Consider the following 21,133-nt stretch of genomic DNA (forward strand, 5'->3'; position numbering starts at 1 on the left):
TATCCATAAACAAAGGAAGCTGCAAACATCAGCCATCAGCCACTACAACCATACTCGACGGTGAACATGAGCGAACTCAAGATGGAGACAAACAGGCAGCCCAGCCTCCGCAGCTACCTGCAACGGTGCCCCCCTGGGATGTGAAGTACAGGATACCGGCCCTAGACAGTTAAGGCGCATATCAAAGGAAGGATTTCAATGGGCTCAGACTTTTGCACCTTCCCATATATAGAAAAACACTAAATTCCTTAGCTTGAGAAATCTGGTTTTCTTTAATTAACAATAATCTTTCGATGTTCTGACTACCTGGTCTTTGTTGCAAAAACTCCTATATACCCTAGCTCCTCCCCTGCCTCTTCAGAGCAGTCCCTCAGAGCTATCTGAGAGGAAGCATCCCAGGCTGAGTCCTCAGAAATGTCCTCAGAATAAAACTAACTCTCAACTTTAAGGTTGTGCTTTTTTTTTTTTTCCCCTTCAGGCGACAACTCTGTCTTGGTGTCTATGCATTCGATAAAATAACCACCTCTCCCAGTCTTAAGAGTGGCCTCGTGTAGGAGAGGAACCTCAACATTCAACTCTGCCCTAGCTGTTGATTGTCTCAAACCTTTGTGATTGTCCAAGCAGCCTTATTTTATTTTATTTTTAATTTTATTTACTTGCTGGGTTGTTTTTTTTAATGGTGGTACTGGGGATTGAACCTAGGACCCCACGCATACTAAGCACACACTCTACCACTAAGCCATATACTCCCATTCTAGCCTCATTTTGTTTTCAGTGGCTCCCAGTAGTCAGTAGTCAAGGGTATGCCAAGACCTCCGTGACCTAAAGGGGAGGACTCCAGTCAGCACCTCAATTCAGGCTGATTGGAAGCCAGACCCTCAGGCAGCACCTCTTAAAGGATGCAAATCTATAGGGTCCCAAAGGACCACAAGCTGAAGCCCAGAGGGCGTCCAGGTCCAGGTGATCTAGGGTTGTCCCCTGGGCAGTAGCCGTAAAAATCAAGCTGCGAACCAGCGTATAAGGCCCTGTCTAGGAGGTACCAGCAAGCTGGAGGGACGCAGAAGGAGGGTGCGGCATTACACGGGCTTACCTTCCGTGGCCTCCAGACGCGTGGCCAAACCTGAGGCCCATCCCTCAGGCTGACGCTCCAGGACAACTGGGGGTGTGACTCCGTCCGTTGTCCATGCAGTGCCCCTGGGGGTGGCAACCTGCCGGGAACTATCTCTGACTGTCACAGTCCTTGGAACTCAGGCCCCTGGGACCAGAGCCAGGGGAGGAGGTCAAGGGGTGTCCCCACGGGCGGCAGCCGCAGAGACCGCAGCTCCACAGGTGTGCAGAAGCTCCCCTCCGGGCGATTCTGACGCTCTGGAGATGGCGCCCACCCTCCAAGGTCTCCAGACAGGGTGACACTCGGCCCTGAGGTGTTTGTGGCATGAGAAGCCTGCCCCTCAGGCTGCAGCTATGATGACAGACTAACACAGCATTTTCACAGAAAGACTGAGCACCTGGGTTAGTGGTCCTCCTGCTGTGCCCTGGCGGTGGCAGCCGGCTCAGAACTGTTTCTTCATCGGTTATAGTCCTGCGGGACCCAGGAGCCGAAGCTCCACGGCCACCAGCGCCCGGACTTGTGGAGGCGTCTCCAGACCGCAGCTGCGCACAAGCCCCACCCCGTGACATCCGGGGCCCGCGAGGGAGCGCGGCTGAGGGAGCACCCGTGTCCAATGCTAAGATGGCGTCTGGTGACAGGAGCCTGGCCAGGGCGCGAAGATGGCCCCTGCCAGTGGTCAACCCACAGAGCACCTCAGCAGGCCTCCAAATGGTGTCAGTTCAGACACCTGGCCTTCAGTCCACGCTCCAAGACAAAAAAAAAAAAAAAAAAACGAGCCCCGCCCTGGAGTCCCTCTGTCAGCCGCTTCGCGCTGGACCCTGAGGCCGGTGAGTCCAAGCGCGCGAGTCCTTTTAAGACCCATTTCACCGACCGCTTGGCCGCTTTGAGGAAGCGGGCCCTTTTGGTTTTCCAAGCTAGACAAAACGGGGCCTTGTCTCTCAGGAGCAGGTCTTAAAAGTTGAGGTGCCCAGCGTGGGCTTCGAAACCTCCTCAGGGGAGAAGCTCCGACTTTCCTGTTCCTTCAGGGCAGCGGGATGCTCGCGGCCGGAGGGGGAGGGGAGGTTCATGGCCTTAAAGTGACTGAGCGAGGGCAACCTCTGCCATGTGCTGCTTCTCTGGTTTGTCCGACGTGCAGGAGTCGCTCAGACAGTTTTAAGGTTTTTTGTGTGGAGGAAGTTGTCCCATAGGTACATTCAGTATGTTCGTGGGAGGAGGTGCGTTCAGGAGCCTCCTACGACGACGCCACCTTGACCGGGGACCTGACAATTCTTTCTACCGTCACCCCACAACCTTCTGAGTGACGTTTCTAGTATTTGCAATCAATCAAGCCGTGCACCTGCTCAATCAATATTTGATAATGGCTCCCCTAAACGGTGGCATAAAATCGTGGGTATTTTGTTAGGCAGACAAGTATCTCAGCAGTGCCTCTTTATTCCAAACTGCTTTAAAAAAAAAAAAAAGATTTTTTAACAGACCTTGCCATTGCAAGCCATATTTCCCCTGCCTGGAATGGCCTTCCCTCTGTTTGTTTACACTCATAAATCCTACTCATCCTTCAAGTCTCGGCTCAGAGATTGCCTCTTTTGTAATGTCTTTCCTTATCACCTTATGCATCGAGAGACGTGCTCTCTGCTTTTATTAACCATCTATGGTTCGGCGATTAACATCTCTGTATCTCCACTAAATGTTATGCCAATGTACTTGAGTGGAGGAGACTCTTATCTTTTCAACTCTGTATCCTCTGTGCTCCTATACAAGTGTGAGTCCAGAATAGAAACTGTAACTATTCGCTGAATGATTTCTTTCACATCATTAGGTTAAGTGTGTCTTAACTTGCAGATATGGTCCTAGTAAGATACTCCCCTGCCAATCGTCTCCATCTCTAATGTGACAACCCCTGAGCATCTATTATCCTATAGCTCCTGGGTGGCTCCCATGTTTCAGCTTATACAAAGTCAACCTTCATAGATGGCACCCCTGCTCTGGTGTGATCACCAAGAAGCCATCAAGAGGAATTAGTCAGCTTAGGTGGATAATTGATGGGTGTCAAGTGTCCCTATGTAGAAGAGACTTTTGCTTCTAGACTGATTGCCTGAGGGCTCAAGAGACTCCTAGAAGACAGCTGGGAGGCCCTCTTCTTATTTCTTCGGGTTATCTGCATTTTCATCCAAAATTAAGGCACCAAGGACAGCTTTCAGTGAAATGATGTCCTCAGGCTAGTGCATTTAATGAGAAATCTTCTTTTCAAGGATCCTCTGCTGATACCTTGTGCTAAGCATGCCTGGCCTTGAAGTGATGGGATTGCTGTGTACCTACTTAAATTAAAAAAAAAAAAAAAAAAAAAAAAAAAACCTTTCGATACTAGGACTTATTAGTTTTAGAGGTTTTTGACAACTTGATTTGCTCCCTCTTAATTAGTTAATGGTTGTTCAGGCTGTGACAGCCTCCAGCAAGGCTTATAGCTTATAGTCAAAGCTTATAGCCTTGAAATATAGGCTCTAAGCTCAGAGTAGTTAGAAAAAGCATAAATAGGGAAGTGATATGTGTTATCCATAATGAAGGTATCTTCCTTCCTCCCTCTATTATACAAAGAACTGTAGAAGGTTTTTTTTTCTACAGACTGAAAAACTGACATTCTAAAAATAAAAGAATTAGAAATGTTTTTACCAAGATTCATGAGAGATGTGTATTGCAGAGTTAAGATGACAACCCTGGTTTCAGGCCCCTAGTCCAAAGTTCATTTCATGCAACACTGTACCGCCTCTTGCAGAATTCATCTGTTAATAGTTAAACAGGATAAAAAGCTCAACAGGATGATGGGGTGGTGGTGGCAGGTGGCTGAAGGACCACCTGAATTTGTGGATTAGTATTGCTTAATACAGCTACACACCCACTTACCCCATCCCAGCCCAGATCAGCATTTTCCTTCTGTGCAGACTTCATAGCCAAAGAATCAATATATCATTAGCCTGCAGGATGTTGTTTTCTAGTTTTCAGGCAAGCCCCGGGAGCATTATTTGAATCATAATGACAGGGGTTGGGCTGTAATAAAAGTCCTGAATTATGCCACATTAAGAATCTTCCCCCCCATGAAGCTGGTAAACTGCTCAAATATTCCCTTGCGTGGCTTCAGAGACAGCCATGAAATATTTAACATGGATTTTGGCTAATGTGCCTCACTTATCCCCAAGATATTCTCATAAAGGAGGGAGCTGGTATTACTACCTTTTAAGAGGTGAGGAAAGAGAGCCTTAAAGAGATTAACTGGACAAGACTTGCATCTTAGAGTAGCCAAATCAATCCCTTAGATCCTTTTACTACAGTAGCCACTCCCTGCTTCCTTTGGGTTGGAGAACAGGCAGGATTTTGAAAATTCTCCTCACGGACTGTCTCCAGCTGCTCTATCCCCAGCCAGACAGCTCATGACCACTGGCTGGCGTTAAACTTCATCATTCTCTCCCCTCCACTACTTTTCCTGAGTCTGCCCCTTCCCAAGACTCCGAAGTCCCCTCTCACCAGCAGCCCCCCTCACCCTGTCCTTACCTCCCTCCCCTGAATGACTCATTTTGTTTACTGAGCAGAGAAGCTAATAGAAGGCAGCAGAATTTAAGCTTCCCTGGGACTTGCTTTACGCACTGACAAAATCATTCTTTTCTCTCTCTGTTAAATATTCATGGTTCTCAGATTTTTAGATACAAAGGTACATTTTGTTTTAAAATGTGCTGATCCAAGACATACTGGTTTGCATTGATTTCCTCCTCTTTGCATTTCTATTGCATTGGAAATAAAGAAGTCCTCATTCACTTCTGAAATACGGACTTGAATTTATCTATGGTTTTCTTTTTAATTTGGTTGCTATTTGGTGAAAGGGTTGATGTTGGTAGACATTTTATGTGTTTCTGTGTTTTTCTCTTTTGACATCGTGCGTGTGCACACACACGCACACACATGCACACAGACAAGCAGAATAAAGAAAAATCACATCATCTTTCCCAGGCATCACAGCCTAATGTTAATATTATTTGAAAGGGATTTTAACAAAGGTTGATCTATTACAGATTTCAAATATTTACAATTTGGAATGGAAATAAAATAGATATAAGTTTACAGAGATGAAGAAGAGGCTCACCCAGAACAGTTCAGAGACTCGTAGAAAATGAAATGGGAGCAGAAGTGCCTTCATTTTTAAAAGGGAAGGACTGAGAGAAATGACACAGCATGGGAATTCTGGAGGGAGAATAATGGAGGTGGGTGGGAAGAGGGATAAAACCTTGATTAATTCAGGCCACTGTACAGAGTCTTACAGTGTATAATGCAAGTGAACAAAGTTACAAGGCTTTCAGGTTTTGGAAGTTACATGGGGATTTTTCTTCTTTGCCCTTGCTTGTCTCACTCATTGCTGCACGAAATTAAAAGAGGAACCAACCTGTTGATAAGAAAAAGCTGAGTTTTTTCTTACTGTGGTAAAGGAACATATTATTTTGGCAGACTCTTACTGAGGTCTTGGAGTGTGGAGAATAAAGTTAGAATTTTTATGAGGCTTTGGAGGGTTTTGGAGTCTTTTTTTTTTTTTAATCGAAGTACAGTTGATTTACAATGTTGTGTTAGTTTCAGGAGTACAGCAAAGTGATTCAGTTATACATATACACATATATTTTTTCAGATTCTTTTCCATTATAAGTTATTACAAGATACTGAGTTTAGTTCCCTGTGCTATACAGTAGGTCCTTGTTGTTTATCTAATTTATATATAGTAGTGTGTTTCTGCTAATCCCAAACACCTAATTTATCCCTACCCCCTTTCCATTTTGGCAACCATACTTTGTATTCTATGTCTGTGAGTCTATTTCTGGTTTGTAAATAAGTTCATTTGTAAGTTTTTTGAGGTTTGGGAATCTTTTAATAAAGAAGTTTGACAAGGACCGGGTTAATATTTTGATATAATTGTTTAGGATCGGTGGACACTTTCGTTGGAAGAGTCGTGGGGACTCAATTTTTATTTAATACTGTGGAAGAGTTTGAGAGTTGATGTTTATTTAAATAATTTCTTGGTAATGAACCTGGAATAAACAATAAAATTGTTTGTGATTTCTATCTTCCTGGGCAATGGTTTCTTGGCATAGTAAAGTCATGTTGATGAAGAAAATGGATTTGTAATGAATGTTGATATAAATGTATAGATGTAGATATAGTAAGCTGTGTGGGTGTAGATGATTTGAGATCTTAATTGCAAACTCTTGTAATTTGGAAACACCTAAAAGTTTATCTAGCCTGGTCTCACCATGACTCCTAAATTCCCTTAGGACATGCCAGCGAAGTGTTCATTCAGCCTCTCAGAGATTGACAACAGTGCAAAGTTCTGGAGAGTCTGGCAGCAAGCACTGGTAGATATTTACTCTACGCTCCCAAATCAGTGCACTTGAGGAATTCTCTGGATCTCTACTTCTCTTTCCTTATTTTAGTTTACTAAAGACTGGTTTCATTGTCCTTTACTCTCTTTGCTCTAAGAGTATTTGCCTACTCAGAGCACCTGCATCTTCATCACACAACTTCCTCAGACTCTCCCTGGGTCCTCTCTGCTCTACCTCATGGACTCTGAACACTTCTACCTTAGCTTCCTCACTGGTATCAATGTCGTTCTTCAGGTGTTTGCTGGTTCAAATTTCTTAGAGTGGAAATCTAATTTGTTTAGCTTATGTTTTATAGCAGACCATTTCATAGGACCCTGACCAAACTGTGTATTAGCTGTTTTGTGGGACAAATACCCAACTCTGATCAATTAAATGTAACCCTGGCGAGGTGGAGTTCTGCAATGAGAGAACAGTATGTTATGTCCTTGAAAGGACTATCTGAGACTTATTGTTGTAAGGAATGCTGTGACTGGGAAAATTTTATAATTTTTTTCAGAAGAGAATTATGAAGATGTCAATATCATAGAAACATGACTAAGAGGAAATATTATGCCATTCTTCGTAGCATTTATGAAAATCAATTATGATTGTGGGTTTTTTCTTCCTAATTTTTATCTGTATCCCTCCATTGAAATTAAGTGCCACTATGGCAGGGACCTTGTTTTACCAGTTATTCCTAGTCTACTGATACCTATTTGATAGAACAAAGTAGGATCAAAGGAAGAAAATTGAGGAAAAAATGATAAATTAATACAAGGTCAGTAGAACTTTATTATTCACATAAGATTACTAGAAATACACTGTTACCAAAGATATAAAGTAGGATATATATATATACAGACCTTTCTACACTGGCAACTTTTCTTGTTAAGAGTTCAGAATGGAATTCTTTCCAAAATTGTCTGCACTGTTGTAGGAACATGAATCATAAATATAAAATTTACTGATGAAGAAAATAAATAATGGAAAAATGCCCTCCCTACTTTTCTGTCCCAGGAGGACGTTATCTACAGATTTTGTTTTGTTTTTTGTCTTTTTTTTTGTCTTTTTTTTTTTTTTTTGGTTAGAGGTGAAAGTTACCTACAAATATCTCGAAAAAAAAAGTAGAACCAAACCTACTAATAAGGTTGTCTAGATTTTGGAAAATAGTTGTGGTTTCTAATCATGGCTCTGCCACTTACTCTCTGTGCAAATGGCTTAATCACGCTGAGCCTCAGCTTTTTCATCTGTAAGATGCGCACCCTGTCCACATTACTAGGAGAGGTAAATGACATAAGGCAATGTCTGATACATGGCAGCAAATAATAGTTCTGTCTAGCCTAACTTGCATCTGCTCATCCACCACTCAACAAAGCCAGTCCACTGACACTCAGTTGTGGTGAAGGATAGTAAAGCATTTATTACCTGTGCTGAGCAAGGAAAATGGTCAGCTTATGCTCAGAAGACCTGAACTCTTCAGTAGCTTTCAGGGAAGGGTTTCAAAAAGCAACGTTTGGAGTGAGGATTGCAGATCATGGACTTCCTTCTGAGTAGTTGGTAGTAAGGTAATAGGGTGATGTTTTGGGAATCTTAATCATCAACCTTCTAGTTCTAACCAGTCTGGGGTTTAAGTGCTTGTGGTCATCATGTAATCACCATCCCCTACCTGGGTGGAGGTTTTAGTTTCTGCAGAACAACTCAAAGATATGCATCAAATTGTTATGTATATTCCTTGGGGGAGGAACTAGGACTCTATTTTATTGATAAACTACTGTTTAAGCTATCAGTAGTTTTTTTGCTTAACTGTTTTACCTTTTTGTCTACATTCCTTTATTTTCCTAATTAGTAACTACTTGGGTCTGCTCTTTGGAATTTAGGGGAAGGCCTAGGATACTAATGCTGTTTTGTATAAACAAGAAATGTGAGACATGGAGGACCTTTTGTACCTGGGAGAACTCCACAGGGTTCTGCTTGGTTTCAATAGCTATAATTTTATTGTGTATTCTGTGTTACTTAATCTTTGCCTCATTAGTCATCCTGCTCACCAGGGGCATTGAAAATATTGCCTCTATTTTTGTGTGGTGAAAAAAATGGAAGGTCAGAGAGTTCAAGCAACTTGCTTGAATGATACATCTTGGAAAAGACAAGTGCAGTATTATGATTTATAGGAGATATGTATTTGGCCATTCAGATGACCAAAATATATCTCTCATATATATTTGGTCTTCTTCCATGGTTCCAGGCTCCCAGCTCCCAAAACCCTTGGAATTTTCCTGAACAATGGAAGCATTTTTGTTATAATATCTAGTCTCTTATCTTCAGTTCCTAAAGTTGCTTCAAAGCCATAAAGGTGAAATGGGTGTCTTGTTGTTTATAATAAGCCCTTTTTCCACCACAACCTACTTTATGTTAAAGGGGTGACTTTTGGAAAGCATCTTAGGATGGGAGCTGGTTGCCAGAGGAACCAACCTGGACTAGAACAGTGAAACTTTCAGTCCCATCCCCTGATTTCTGAGTAGGGGGGCTGAAGTTTGAATCAATCAGCAGTGGTCAGTGATTCTATCAATCATGTCTATGGAATGGAAACCTTCATAATATCTAAAAGGGGGGTGTGGTTAGGATAACTTGTGGATTGACGAGCAAGGACTCTGCCTGGTGCCACGGGGCTGGGCCCCAAACTCTACAAGGACGGAAACTTCTTTGTTCAAGACCTTGCCCTATATATTTCTTCTTCTGGCTGTTGACTCATATCCTTTATTATTCTCTATAATAAACCATTAATCTAGTAAGAATCTGGTTTCCTGAGTTCTTTGAGCTGCTCTAGCTAATTAATCAAACCCAAGGAAGGAGTCATAGCAAACTGATTTATAGCCAGTCTGTCGGAAGCACAGACTTGGAATTAACAACTGAATTGGAGGGTCCTCTTGTGGGACTGAGCCCTTAACCTGTGAAATTAGATGCCACCTCCAAGTAGATAGTATCAGAATTGAGTTGAATTATAGGACACTCAGTTGGTGTCCTAGAATTGCTTGGCAGTGTGGGGAATCCCCACCCACATTGGAAATTGGGTGCAGAACTCTCAATGAAAAAGGGATTTGAATCCAGTTTTTGTTAGGGGTATGGGAAGGAATAAGAAAGTGGAGGAGAGGGGAGGGTATAAAATTCAGTGACTGTACAAGTTTCAATAAATAAGAATTATCCTTGCAACAAACACAGACATTCATTCCATTCTATAAACATCTCTGAATCTGCATTTTCACAGAATGTGTGTGTGATTCTGACAGGTAACATTTATTCAGGACTTACTCTACCAAGCATTGTTCTGAATGGTTAAGTGCTTTGCTCAAGGCTTCACAGCTCATAGGTGGCCAAGGCAGGGTCCAGTTTCAGTAGCCAGATTCTTCACCGCTTTCTACATTCTAGTGGCTTCTCTGAGTCAGATAACTGTACATGACATTTTGAGAAACATGTAGATAAATAAATACAGAACAGAGAGGTTCAGACTGGCTGCTTTAGTGAGGTGTGGTGCCTGGCCAAGTTACCAGGCAGAATATGTCTAAAATTAACATGAAAGGTGACCATGATCAATAAAACCAGAAGCACAAACCAATACCTGGCACAGCATGCTCAATAAAAAATTGTAGAATAAATACATATTTATGAGGGCAAGAGCAAGTTTTCAGTCTTAGAGAAGAAGGACAAAGCGTTCGTTTAACCATGGAATTTTTGAAACCCAGAATTAGAATAAACTTTAAAAGTCATCAAGACCAAGCCCTCTCTCCCCTCCATCGATGATCCAACCATCTCACAATGTTTCAGGCCTGTGATCAGTCCGTTAAAGAAAAAAGCAGCCTCTGGCTTGTAGAGAGGCAGTTAGAGAAAAGACCAGAAATCTGACCCAGGGAGAATTAAGAGAGCTTTAAATGCCAGAGTCAAATAGACTCCTGATTGTAGCCAGGTATTTGACGGACAAGAGGGAGAGAGAAATACTGTAGTAATGATGGCTGCAATCACTGAAGTGATTCTCCTACAGCAAAGAGATGTGGGGCCAAGGTGAGCCTATTGATTTCTCTCATGGTTCGTTTTTATTGCTCATCTTTTCCTTTAGCTTGTGCAGCCAGGGTCTGAGGGGCTGCAGCTCCTCTTGGGCCTGCCAATCTGACTGCTGTGGTTAACCATGAAATATGAAGGTCCATGATCCCTTTTGCTGGACAAGTCCCAGTTAATAATGCAGTAGAGATGCTGAGAGTTGGGGTAGGTAAGTGGAAGAGAGAAAAGCAAAATAAGAGAATCCACGACCATGTTCTTCACAGAGAGAAGAAAAACAAATAGAGAAAAAGGATCACTCCTAAAAATTCAGTCCAACCAACACTTCAAGAGCCCCAGAGCCACTTGGGCAAGTGAATAAACTTTTCTAGGCTTCTGAGATCATGATGGTCTGAGCTCAGGGATTGCTGGTGAGATTGCTAATCTTCACAGTCTACTAGATGCTTACTGGGTAGAAAGAACAATCTTAAACTATAGTTATTGAATCACAGAATTCAAGTGATAGATCTGCTAGGCAAACTGCAGTCACCTCACTTCCAACCCAGAACTTCTTTTACTTAAAATGTTACATTAAGTTACTGATTTAAGATCAGTCCAATGTATGAAATAGCCATAATGTCCTAAGAGCTTGGTTTATTCCTGGTTTAAAATAAATAGAGAAATGGCCATCATAATTTATAATGGAAATATTGGGGTAGTTGAGAGGCATTTAATGCACCTTATTAAAAATGAGTGAATCAAAACTGATACTTTTTCAAACGTTATGTATTCAGCTGTTGAACAAATTAGTGAACATTTACTACATGGGAGAAGCAATGTGCAGGATGCCAGATGCTCAGGATTCAGTGATAACCGGGTTGGGTTATTCCCTGCCATTAATTAGCATTCTGTTTAGGGAGGGAGGGCAAGAGAAGAGTAGGCAGAAAGTGGCCAAATCAGGGGATAAGTGTCACAAAAAAGCAAGGATGGTGAATTATGGGGCCGCAGAAAAGAGTAGCTCCGTCAAATGCAGAGAGAATTAAAGCTTCCTAGAGGCAGTGTCTTCTAGCTACAGGCCTAAAGTATGAGCACGAGTTAGCCTAACAAACATGGTGTGGAAAAGCATTCCAGGCAAAGGGAACAGTATGTCCAGAGTCTATACATTTAAGAAAGGAAAGCAAATTCATCCCGGCTGTACTCATATGGGACTGCTGTGGACTGAATGTTTCCATCCTGCTAAAATCCATATGTTGAAGCCCTAACCCTGCTATGTGACAGCATTTGGAGGTGGGCCCTTTGGGAGGTAATTACATTTACATGAGGTCCTGAGAGTGAAGATTTCATGATGGGATTAGAGGCCTTAGAAGGAGTTGAAGAGACCAGAGCTGGCTTGCTCTCTGCCATAAGCTTTGAGGGTTCACGAAGAAGGTAGCTGCCTCCAAGCCAGGAAGAGGGCTCTCCCCAGAACTTGGCCGTGCTGGCACACTAATCTTGGACTCCCAGACTCCAGAATGGTGAACAATTAATGTTTGTTGTTTAAGCCACCCAGTCTGTGATCTTGGTTACAGTAGCCTAAGCTGACAGGGACAATGAGACAGGTACCATGAGAAAAATGTAGGGGAGAGACTGGAGTAGTGACCACAGACAAACCATGAAATTTTCTTGTCAGTCCTGTTGGTGCAAAAGTGGAGGACCTTTGCAGGCTATTAGAGCTCACTGTCAAATGCCCCCTGCTGCAGAGGCTTTGCCCTTGCTGTAACGATGGCTCTGCCTGGGGCCTGGGACTGGTCTCATTCTCCAAATCCCCATTCCACTGAGATTCTGTCTTGATCTGAGCAAGGCCAGTCCTGCACCCCTGTTTTGCTTACAGCCTCTAGACCTTGATCCTTAGTGTTTAAGTCCCAGCCAAGAAAAACTTACAAGCATCTGTAATCTCTCAAACTACGGTTCTACCTTTCTCTTTCTGGACCTCAGAGAACTGAAGTCCTATTCCTGAACTTGGGGTCCTACTGGAGTTTTTCACCTCTGTCTCATCATTGGCTCAGAGGGATCTCCATTTATCACCAATTCACCTCCTGACACTGCATTCTGCCTGCCCACTAACACCTGCTGTGCAGCCCAGGTGTTAAACCTGTCCACGTCTATGCTTCACTCCATATCTCCATCTACCCCTTGCCTGCTTTTACCTCCAGCACTTGCTGCTGAATTCAACTCCATAGGCCTTCTGAATGTCATTTCTAGGCTCTCTTTACTGCCTCTAATCTGGCCTGACCATGGCCAAATAGATCTCTATAACCTTTATGAAGAACCACAAGGATAGCTAACATACTGCCTGAAACAGTAGTGGTCAAACACCCAACAGGTGAGAAAGAACAGTAAATTAGAGAGTAGATTTATAATTCATAATGTTTGCAAATTAAGAAGGAATGAGTTTTGGTCTGGTCTAGCAGAAAGGTAAAGTTGGATTGATTCTTTCAGTTTTTCAATCAGCAAAACTATAGAACATAACTGCTTTATGCCAGAAACTGTTTTAGGCTCTGAGATTTTGGTTGCAAACAAGATAAAAGTACACAGAGATTCTAGTCTAGAGGAGAAGGACAATCTATGATTTAAATTGTGATGAAGGGTCGACTAAGAGTGTTTTAGTGCGGTAGGAGGCATTCTCATGCTTGTCTACAGAAGCTGATTCTCTAGAGGAAATCGTTTGGACATGGTCCACACATGATTGTGAGGTTTTGGGGAATCCCAACACCATGTGTTTTCTAAGATCCTATTCAGCTCTGAAAATCTCTGTTGTGTTGGGTTCTTTTTGCCAGGAAGCCTAAGGCAGAAAATAGAAGGTAGAGAGAAAATATCCCCAGAAGAGTTGTTCAGGTTGTTTGCTTAGAAATATGATGCCACAGGTAGAACCAAAACCAAGAGCAAGAGAGAGGGAAATGGATGCAGCAGGAGTGTTTCTGCTTTATCTGATGCTATGCTTAGTGACATCTCATCCCTCATGGAGACTGTTTTCTGAACATTTTCTGCCCATACATATGGAGTAGAGATATTATTCAGTGATTGTCAGCAGTGAGAAATGCATGGAGAGATAAAGCAAGGAGTTTGTTTCTTGGTGATAGTGTATGAGGATCTACTTCTTTTATCAGAGAATCTAGACTCCAAAGAATGGGCCCCATAAAGCCTATCCATCATCTACGCAGGCAGCATAACAAGGCCCACTGCCCCGTGAGCCAGCTACCTGGGCTTCCTCTCCTGTGGATGAGTGCACCGTCCTTCCTTTCCTCCCAGGCCCCAAGTACGTCAGTCTGAAGAGAGAGGAGGGGAGGCCTCAGAGCTGTCTTGTGCTAAACTGAAAGGATCAGCTTTCTCTTTGAGAACATTGGCTGAATGTGTATCAGGCTAGTCTGTCCCTCCATGGTGCTCTTTTAGATCCACTCCTTTCCTTCTCAGCTGAATCTAAGACAAGTATGTCACACATTTACAAAAATAAAAAGTTATCTCCAGGTAACAAGATAGCTGGTAATTTTTACTTTTTTTGTTTATCAGTATGTTCTAAATGATATATATTCAGCAAGTAGTTCTTTAAAAAAATACAATTTTCTAAAATTGGTACCAGTGTGGGAGTATAGATTAGTGTAACCCACTTGCAGGGCAATTTTAAGACATTCTTAGCTACTGAAGTGTAGGTACTTTTTTATTATTGCAGTTCTCTTTCAAGAATATATTCTAAAGAGTAATTCTCAGGAGTGAGCAAAGATATGTTTAGAAGAATATCTGTGTTAGTATTTACAAAGCAAAACTGGAAATAGCCTAAATGCCTATCAATAGCAAATTCAATAAATAAATGATGTCACTTTCATATGGTCAAATACTCCATAACTACTAAAAGAAAATGGTAGCCCTATCTATGCTGAAATGGAGAGATTACCAAGTTATTTTATTAAAGGAAAAAGCACAGTGCAGAAAGGAACTTCTGGGATTCTGTTTTCTTATATTTCTGTTCTGGGTCCAGCTGGTTACATCTAAGTATTCAGCTTATAAAAAAAAATCAGAGTTGTAAATTTAAAATATATGCATTTTTACAAGGAACTATATTGAATATCTTGTAATAACCTATAATGGAAAAGAATCTGCAAAAGAACATATATATAAAACTATATCACTTTGCTGTGTACCTGAAACTAGCATAACATTGTTAATCAACTACAATAAAAAAATTTAAAAACATACATTTTTTCTGTACACACATTATACTTCAAGAAAATGTTAATGTCTAGAATATCAAATGTTACGCCACTTGTGATTTCAAACAGTAAATACTTATATTAAATACTTTGATATTTATATAAAGTCTAGGATACACACACAGTAAACAATGATGATCTCAGGAATGGAAAAAGGAAGTTAGGACATGTAGACTTTTACTTTTGGTTTTATATCTTTTCTACTTTGATTTATATTAAGATTAAAAAAAGTAGTTAAAATTATTTAAAATACTGGTACACATTCCTGGAGAAAGTAAAATTTATCATTGTCTTCAGCATTCGAAGTCAACTATGAAGCCCTATGGTGATTTTCCCCTGCCAGGTCTATGCTCTCCACTTCTAGAATTCATCATGATGTAGCTTCAATGACCTGTTCTCTTTCTTGGCCTGCCAGACTCTCTCTACATCTTTCAAGGCCTCCATTCCAAATCTAAGTGGGTGAGCATCTGTTAAACAGCTGCTACTTCCAAATTGAGGAAGGGCCACATTGCAAGCAAGAGGCCAGGGCAAGAATCATTCTGAGTGGAAAATGGCTTGGCAGGGTCCAGTGCTCTGGGACCCATCTGAGAGGAAAAATCATTAATGTTAATCAAACTCAGCTTAGGGTGGAGGAGTCGAAGCTATGGTTTCTGGAGAAAATGGCCTGAGCTAAGGGCTGGTTTTATTTGACAGAGACAGTGAGGAATCACTTGGCTGTGCTAAATGGAGACACGATTATCCATAATTGATACATGATTTTCAGCTGCTTTCTTTGTTCTGCTACAGAGGATCTATTAAGAAGCAGAGAGGAAGTGGGGTCGCGGAGCCTCACAATGCCAAAGGCTGTGCCACATGTGGGGTTGGGATTCCCATTCTGGGTTGAGGAATTACAGGGTTGCATACACAGAACTGTTTATTGTTAGCTTTCTTAGGTATCCCTAAAATCACGTCAACTAAATACCAAAGATTGCATTCACTTTCGCCTAGTGGTTTAGGGCAAAGGATTTGGAATCAGGCTGACCCAAGCATAAATCCTAATTTTAACACTAAGTGGCTTTGTGATCTTAAGTGAGTATCTAAACGTCAGTGTCTTCATCAATAAAAGGGGAATAATATTTATCTTATGAAATTGTTTTCAGGGGTTATTAACATTGGTAAGAGATTTATAGAGTGCTTATCATGTGCCATAGTACCTAAGAGGAAGATAACAATTGCAATAATTTTGTATGAGAGAAAATGGAAAATACAAGGATATGGCTAGAACGGAGAAGAAATGGAATTCAAACACAAGTCTGTCTGATGCAGAACCCAGCATATCTGGAGCCCTACTCCGTGCTAGGACCCTGTAGTTCAGTCCTATCAAAATGACAGCGTGCTGCTGAGATCTCTTGAAAATAAATGTACTTAATGCACCCTTCCCTCATTCTATAAAAATTATGAAGTTAATTCCCCTTTATAACATTCACTCAGGATCTCCAATGGCTCAAAACATTAATAAAATTCTCAAGGATCAGAAACTTTAAGATTGGTCCACAGCTCACTCTCACATTATTAGTGTCACCCTGCTGACTCTGTGATCCACTGGCTGGACTAGACCAGTGCTACCTGAAGGTTCCTCTGCAGGAGGGGAGCATCAGTACCACCTGGGAGCTTTTAGAAATGCAAATGATGGCCCTACCTCAGGCCTACTGAATTAGAATTAATCTGAAGGTTGGGCATTAGGAACGTGTTTTAACAAGCTCTCCAGGTGTTTCTTACGCATGCTAAAATTTCAGGCGCACTGGCCTCGACTGAGGGCAAATCCTTAGCTATGAAAAGGGAAGGAAGGGAGGCGAAGTCTGCATCCACACTACTGGAATAGAGTCTTCTTTCTAAAAGACCTGGTTCCTTTCTCCAGATAATCTCAGCCTTAAATTATTTCTCTTCCGTATGCTGTTTGGGGAGTGGAGGGAGGATGTGTGTAGTTAACTGTTTCTGAAAATCTTGAGGGGTTTTTCAAACACCAGTGGACTTCAGATAACCTGGAAAAGATTTTCTCTTCTATTTCCTTTTGTTTTAAAACTTTCTAGAGGTGTTCTGTCAAGACAAATATGTGCTCTGGACCAGGAGCCAGGAATCTGAGTTCTACTTATTTTCCTTTATTTCCTTTCTCTATCTCCTTATCATCTCAGACAATTCCCTCCCCTCTTTTCACCTTCTCTCTCTTAATTCCCTCTAAGTACCTGATCTGGTTGGAGAATTCGTTGTGAATAAAGTAGAACATGCCTGTACCCTCAGGGAGAATACAGGTTCCTGAGGAGATAATGAGAAATGGGCAAATGCAATATAATGTGATTGTCAGAATTATCAAGGAAAGTCTTCCCGGAAGAAGGGTTGTCTAGGATGAGATTTTGCTAGGCATGAATTTTGGAGAGTGGTGAGGACTGGAGGGAGCATGGCCAAAAAAACTTAAGTGAGTAGTTTGTGGGACCCAGGTCAAAGTTCACAATAACTTGCACGTGGGAGGTAAGAAGTAAATGGATGCATGCACTAGTAGCATGGGTAAGCATTATGAGCAATATGCGTGGGCGGGCATAATAAAAAAAAAGGACAAGTGCGTATGCCTGAGTGCACACGCCACCCGCTTGTACTGCAATAAACTGCTGTTTTGCTCCATGTCGGCTCCTCGCACCTTTTTGCAGTTGGGCAGCTCACCTCCTCTAATCCCTCTCCAGCCTCCTGTGGCTGACAAAGGGTAAATATGCAAAATTTTAAGAGAGCCTTTTGGCTTGAGCAGAGAAGACGGAAGGGGTGGCTTGATAATAGGGCCTGAGAAAGCACTAGCAACTGGAAGAGGAGGGCCTTAAGCAATAGAGAAAGCAGTCAGTCTCGCAGAGGTAGACACGACTTGAGAAGATGGATGAAGAATTCTACTCCTTACTCTCCTTCCCTGCATCTCAATCTAGGACTTAGCAGGGAAACTCAGTAACAAAGTTTCTAATCTATAGCATTTCTCATTAATGGAAAAAATGTACCTGTAAGAAATTCAATAAATTTGAAACTCAGATTTCATATAGCACCACTTCATGGATTGTCCTTTCCCAAGCGTGGGGGTTCATAGAGCAGTACCGCTTAGTGGTTGCAGATATGAACTTTGGAATTAGCCAGACAGAGAGAGATACATAGCATCAAAGGCCCTTGCTGTCCCTTATTGCCTTTGTGTCCTTGTGCAAGGTTATTAAAGTTCTCAGACTTGGACTTTACGTTTCCTTTTTTGTATATGCAAATAGTAGAACCTACCTCCAACAATGTTGCAAAGATGAGACAATCTTGGTGCAGGGTCAGGGAACAAAGTAAGCCCTCAAGTGTTCTAATTAAAACACAACTTGTCCTTTTATTCATTTGATCAGAAAGCATTTTCTCCCTAACTATAAAAAAGTAAGAGGATCCCTTCTCTTTTGTTCCAGGGAATTTGGGTAGGAAAATCATGATAAACTGTGATAAGTGGTGGGAGACAAGGTTTTCTAGGAAGTTTGGAGATGAGAACTACTGGCTGGAGGAATGGATTTACAACACAGGCAACATACAAGTTGACTCTTGAAGGAGTTGCTAAAGAGGGAAAGGAAGTAAGTATAGTATGTATTTTGATAATAACTACAATTTATTGAGTGCTTACCAAGTTCTGGGCCCTGTTACAGACATAATTCTTGTATTGACTTATTGACTCCTCACAAAACCCTTAGGAAGTGGTTGCCATCGTTGTCCCCATTTTATGGAGCAAGAGACAGCAGCATAGACAGATCAAGTAACTTGCCCAAACTATTATTATAACTATTAAGCCATAAAGCCAAGCTTTGATTCTAAGTAGCCAGCTACAGAGACTCTTACTCATTGGACTCATATTTAGGTTCTAGTTAGTTAATTATACCCTCCATTTTACTCTAGATTAATTTTAAAATGTAAATAGATGGGCTTGGCTAGGGGATAAGGCATTTGAAGGGGATTACTTGGAGAAATTACCACAGAGAAGGGGATTAAAGTCTCTTTTGGGGTGCACAGGTGAGGAGCAGAGATTTCCGAGAAATAACATTTAGAAATAATAATTCCATGTGGTAGAAATAAACCCTCTGTTGCCCTTATTTTATTACCTCACATTTTTATGAGCCAAAATATATTCCGCTCACACAAACCACTTCAACATCTTTTGTTTTTAATCTTTCCGACATAGAAGAACAAATTTTAACAATGAGATTCTGTTTCTGTTCTGTACATGTGGAATAATTAAATTTGCATCCCACTTCAGCGTTGGATCTGCTATTTGATGGGAAATGTATCAATTGGACACATGCCCTATGATTTCTAGTCTGCAAAGAAGGCATTTGGAGGAGGGGGAAGGAAAGGCAACATCTTTCTCCCAAGCAATAATCACAGCAAAATCTTCACTTAGTGACAGCTTGTTCTAGGCTGGATTAATTCCCATTTGAGAGGGGCCAAAGGGGCAGGAAATTGAAGGGAAGAGGTTGGAGAAAAGCAGTGCATAATTATGGAAAGTCCCAGAGGACTCTGAAAAGAAAAGTTTGCAAGACAGCTCATCTGGCAGATAAAAAGGACCTTGGTCTAGAAGCCTTGGGGACCTCTTTTATTCTCTGTTTTTTTTTCCAAGGTCCTAATATCCTTTTCCATACAGAACCCAAAGACTTGGCCTGATCCATGGAAGATACAAATGTTGTAGAGTGCAACTAACTGATGTATGGATTTGGGAGTGAGATGACATTGGGCTTAAATCTCAGTCCTGACACTTTGTGTATCTAGGAGAGCTTGAGCAGGTTCCTTGTCATCTCAGAGATGCTTTCTTTCACTGTGTTAAAAAAAAAAAAAGACAAAAATGGGAAGAAAGTGCAGGATATTTATTTCTACTTCACAATGAAGGTACAAATTAAAAAAACAATAACCTATAAAAGTTCTTGACACATATTAGATATTCACAGAATCTTTTGCTAACTTATCTTTCCTTTCAGCATCACTTCTAAATTTCTCATTCTAAAATGTACCATCATTTTGTTTACATAAAGTCTATTTCTAAGTGTGGGGGTGGTAGGAGAGAAATTGGTGCAGAAGGAGAAGCTGCTCATTTAAATGGCAAAAGTCTAGGGCATTAACTGGGATAATTTTGTTAGTAACTAGAGATATGATATTAAAAACAAAAACAAGACTCTCACTTGGTGATTACCTTCTTTCTCCTACTGACCTCATCTCATCTTTCTCCTGGCTTTTTATACTGTTACAAGAAGTTCAATGAGTAGATTTGCTTTAACTGTTTTTGTTTTCCACTACCCTGTAGTCCGCATGAGAGCAGAAACTATATCTGATTTGTTACTCCCTGTGTCACTGTTTCCTCTCCCAGAACCTGGAATAAGCATGTGTAGCGTGAATAAGTGAATACTTTTTTTTTTTTTGACCTGGACACTTTCAAACCTAAGACTTCTAAACAATATGAAAATAGAACAGTAAAGAATTTGTATTCTGACTGGAATGAAGTAAAGGCTAATTCTTACTGGGTCAATAAAGAGAGGTTTGAACTTGCCACTCCCCATCCCAAAGTCTAGAAATATATATTTCCTGAGTGAAAACTGAGTAACTGGTTGTTTTTTAAATGATTCTCACTACTTTAAACACTAGTCAGATCAGCAAAATGCAGAAATAATACTTTTCATAAGTGAAAAGTGTTTTTTGTTTTGTAAACACAGTTGTCTCAAGCATTTCCTCTTCCTTTCCCTCCCTTTCCTCTACAGACTGTGGTGTGGAGAATGGATCAGGGAGACCCAGAGGTGGAAGCATGGAGACCAGTTAGAGACAATAGCAGTTGTCTAGGGGATTTATAATGGTTGTTTTGAAGAGGTTAAGAGCAGAACAAACAAAAGGAAGATACACTTGAAATATATTTTGAAGTAGACCTGAAAGAACCAGAAGAGGTTTGGAGGTAAAGAATGAGAAAAAGAAGTGGATTAAGGTTGACTCTTTAGATGTCTGATTTGAGCTAACAAGTGGATATTGGTGCTATTTCCTGAGAATAGGAAAAATGGGGGAGAAAAAATTTTTTCTTTCTTTTTATCTTTTTTTTTTTTAGTGGAGGTAGGGGGCAGGTGAAATACACACTTGAAATATGCACATTACTTTTCCTTACTTTTTCTATTTGAAAATACTATTTGTGATGCATATCACATCAAAGAGGAAATTTCTATTTGACAATTAGCATTATGAATCCAGAATTCAAGGATAAGTTCTAGACTGGTAATGAATTTGAGCTCCTTCAGCATAAAGGTGGTGTTTAAAACCATGATATTGGATGAATCTGCTTCTTAGGAAATCTCTTCTATTGAACATGG

General features: G+C 41.2%; 1 long non-coding RNA gene across 1 annotated transcript; it reads left to right on the forward strand.

The window, feature by feature from the left end:
- The first annotated feature begins 1,758 nt into the window (after positions 1 to 1,758).
- LOC140695891 (uncharacterized) lies at positions 1,759 to 20,610 on the forward strand. The gene is made up of 3 exons (XR_012071729.1): positions 1,759 to 1,935; positions 18,215 to 18,373; positions 20,540 to 20,610. It is a non-coding gene; the product is annotated as an uncharacterized lncRNA (long non-coding RNA).
- Positions 20,611 to 21,133: the final 523 nt, after the last annotated feature.

The sequence above is a fragment of the Vicugna pacos genome, chromosome 4 (genome assembly GCF_048564905.1).
Source record: "Vicugna pacos chromosome 4, VicPac4, whole genome shotgun sequence".
NCBI lineage: Eukaryota > Metazoa > Chordata > Mammalia > Artiodactyla > Camelidae > Vicugna > Vicugna pacos.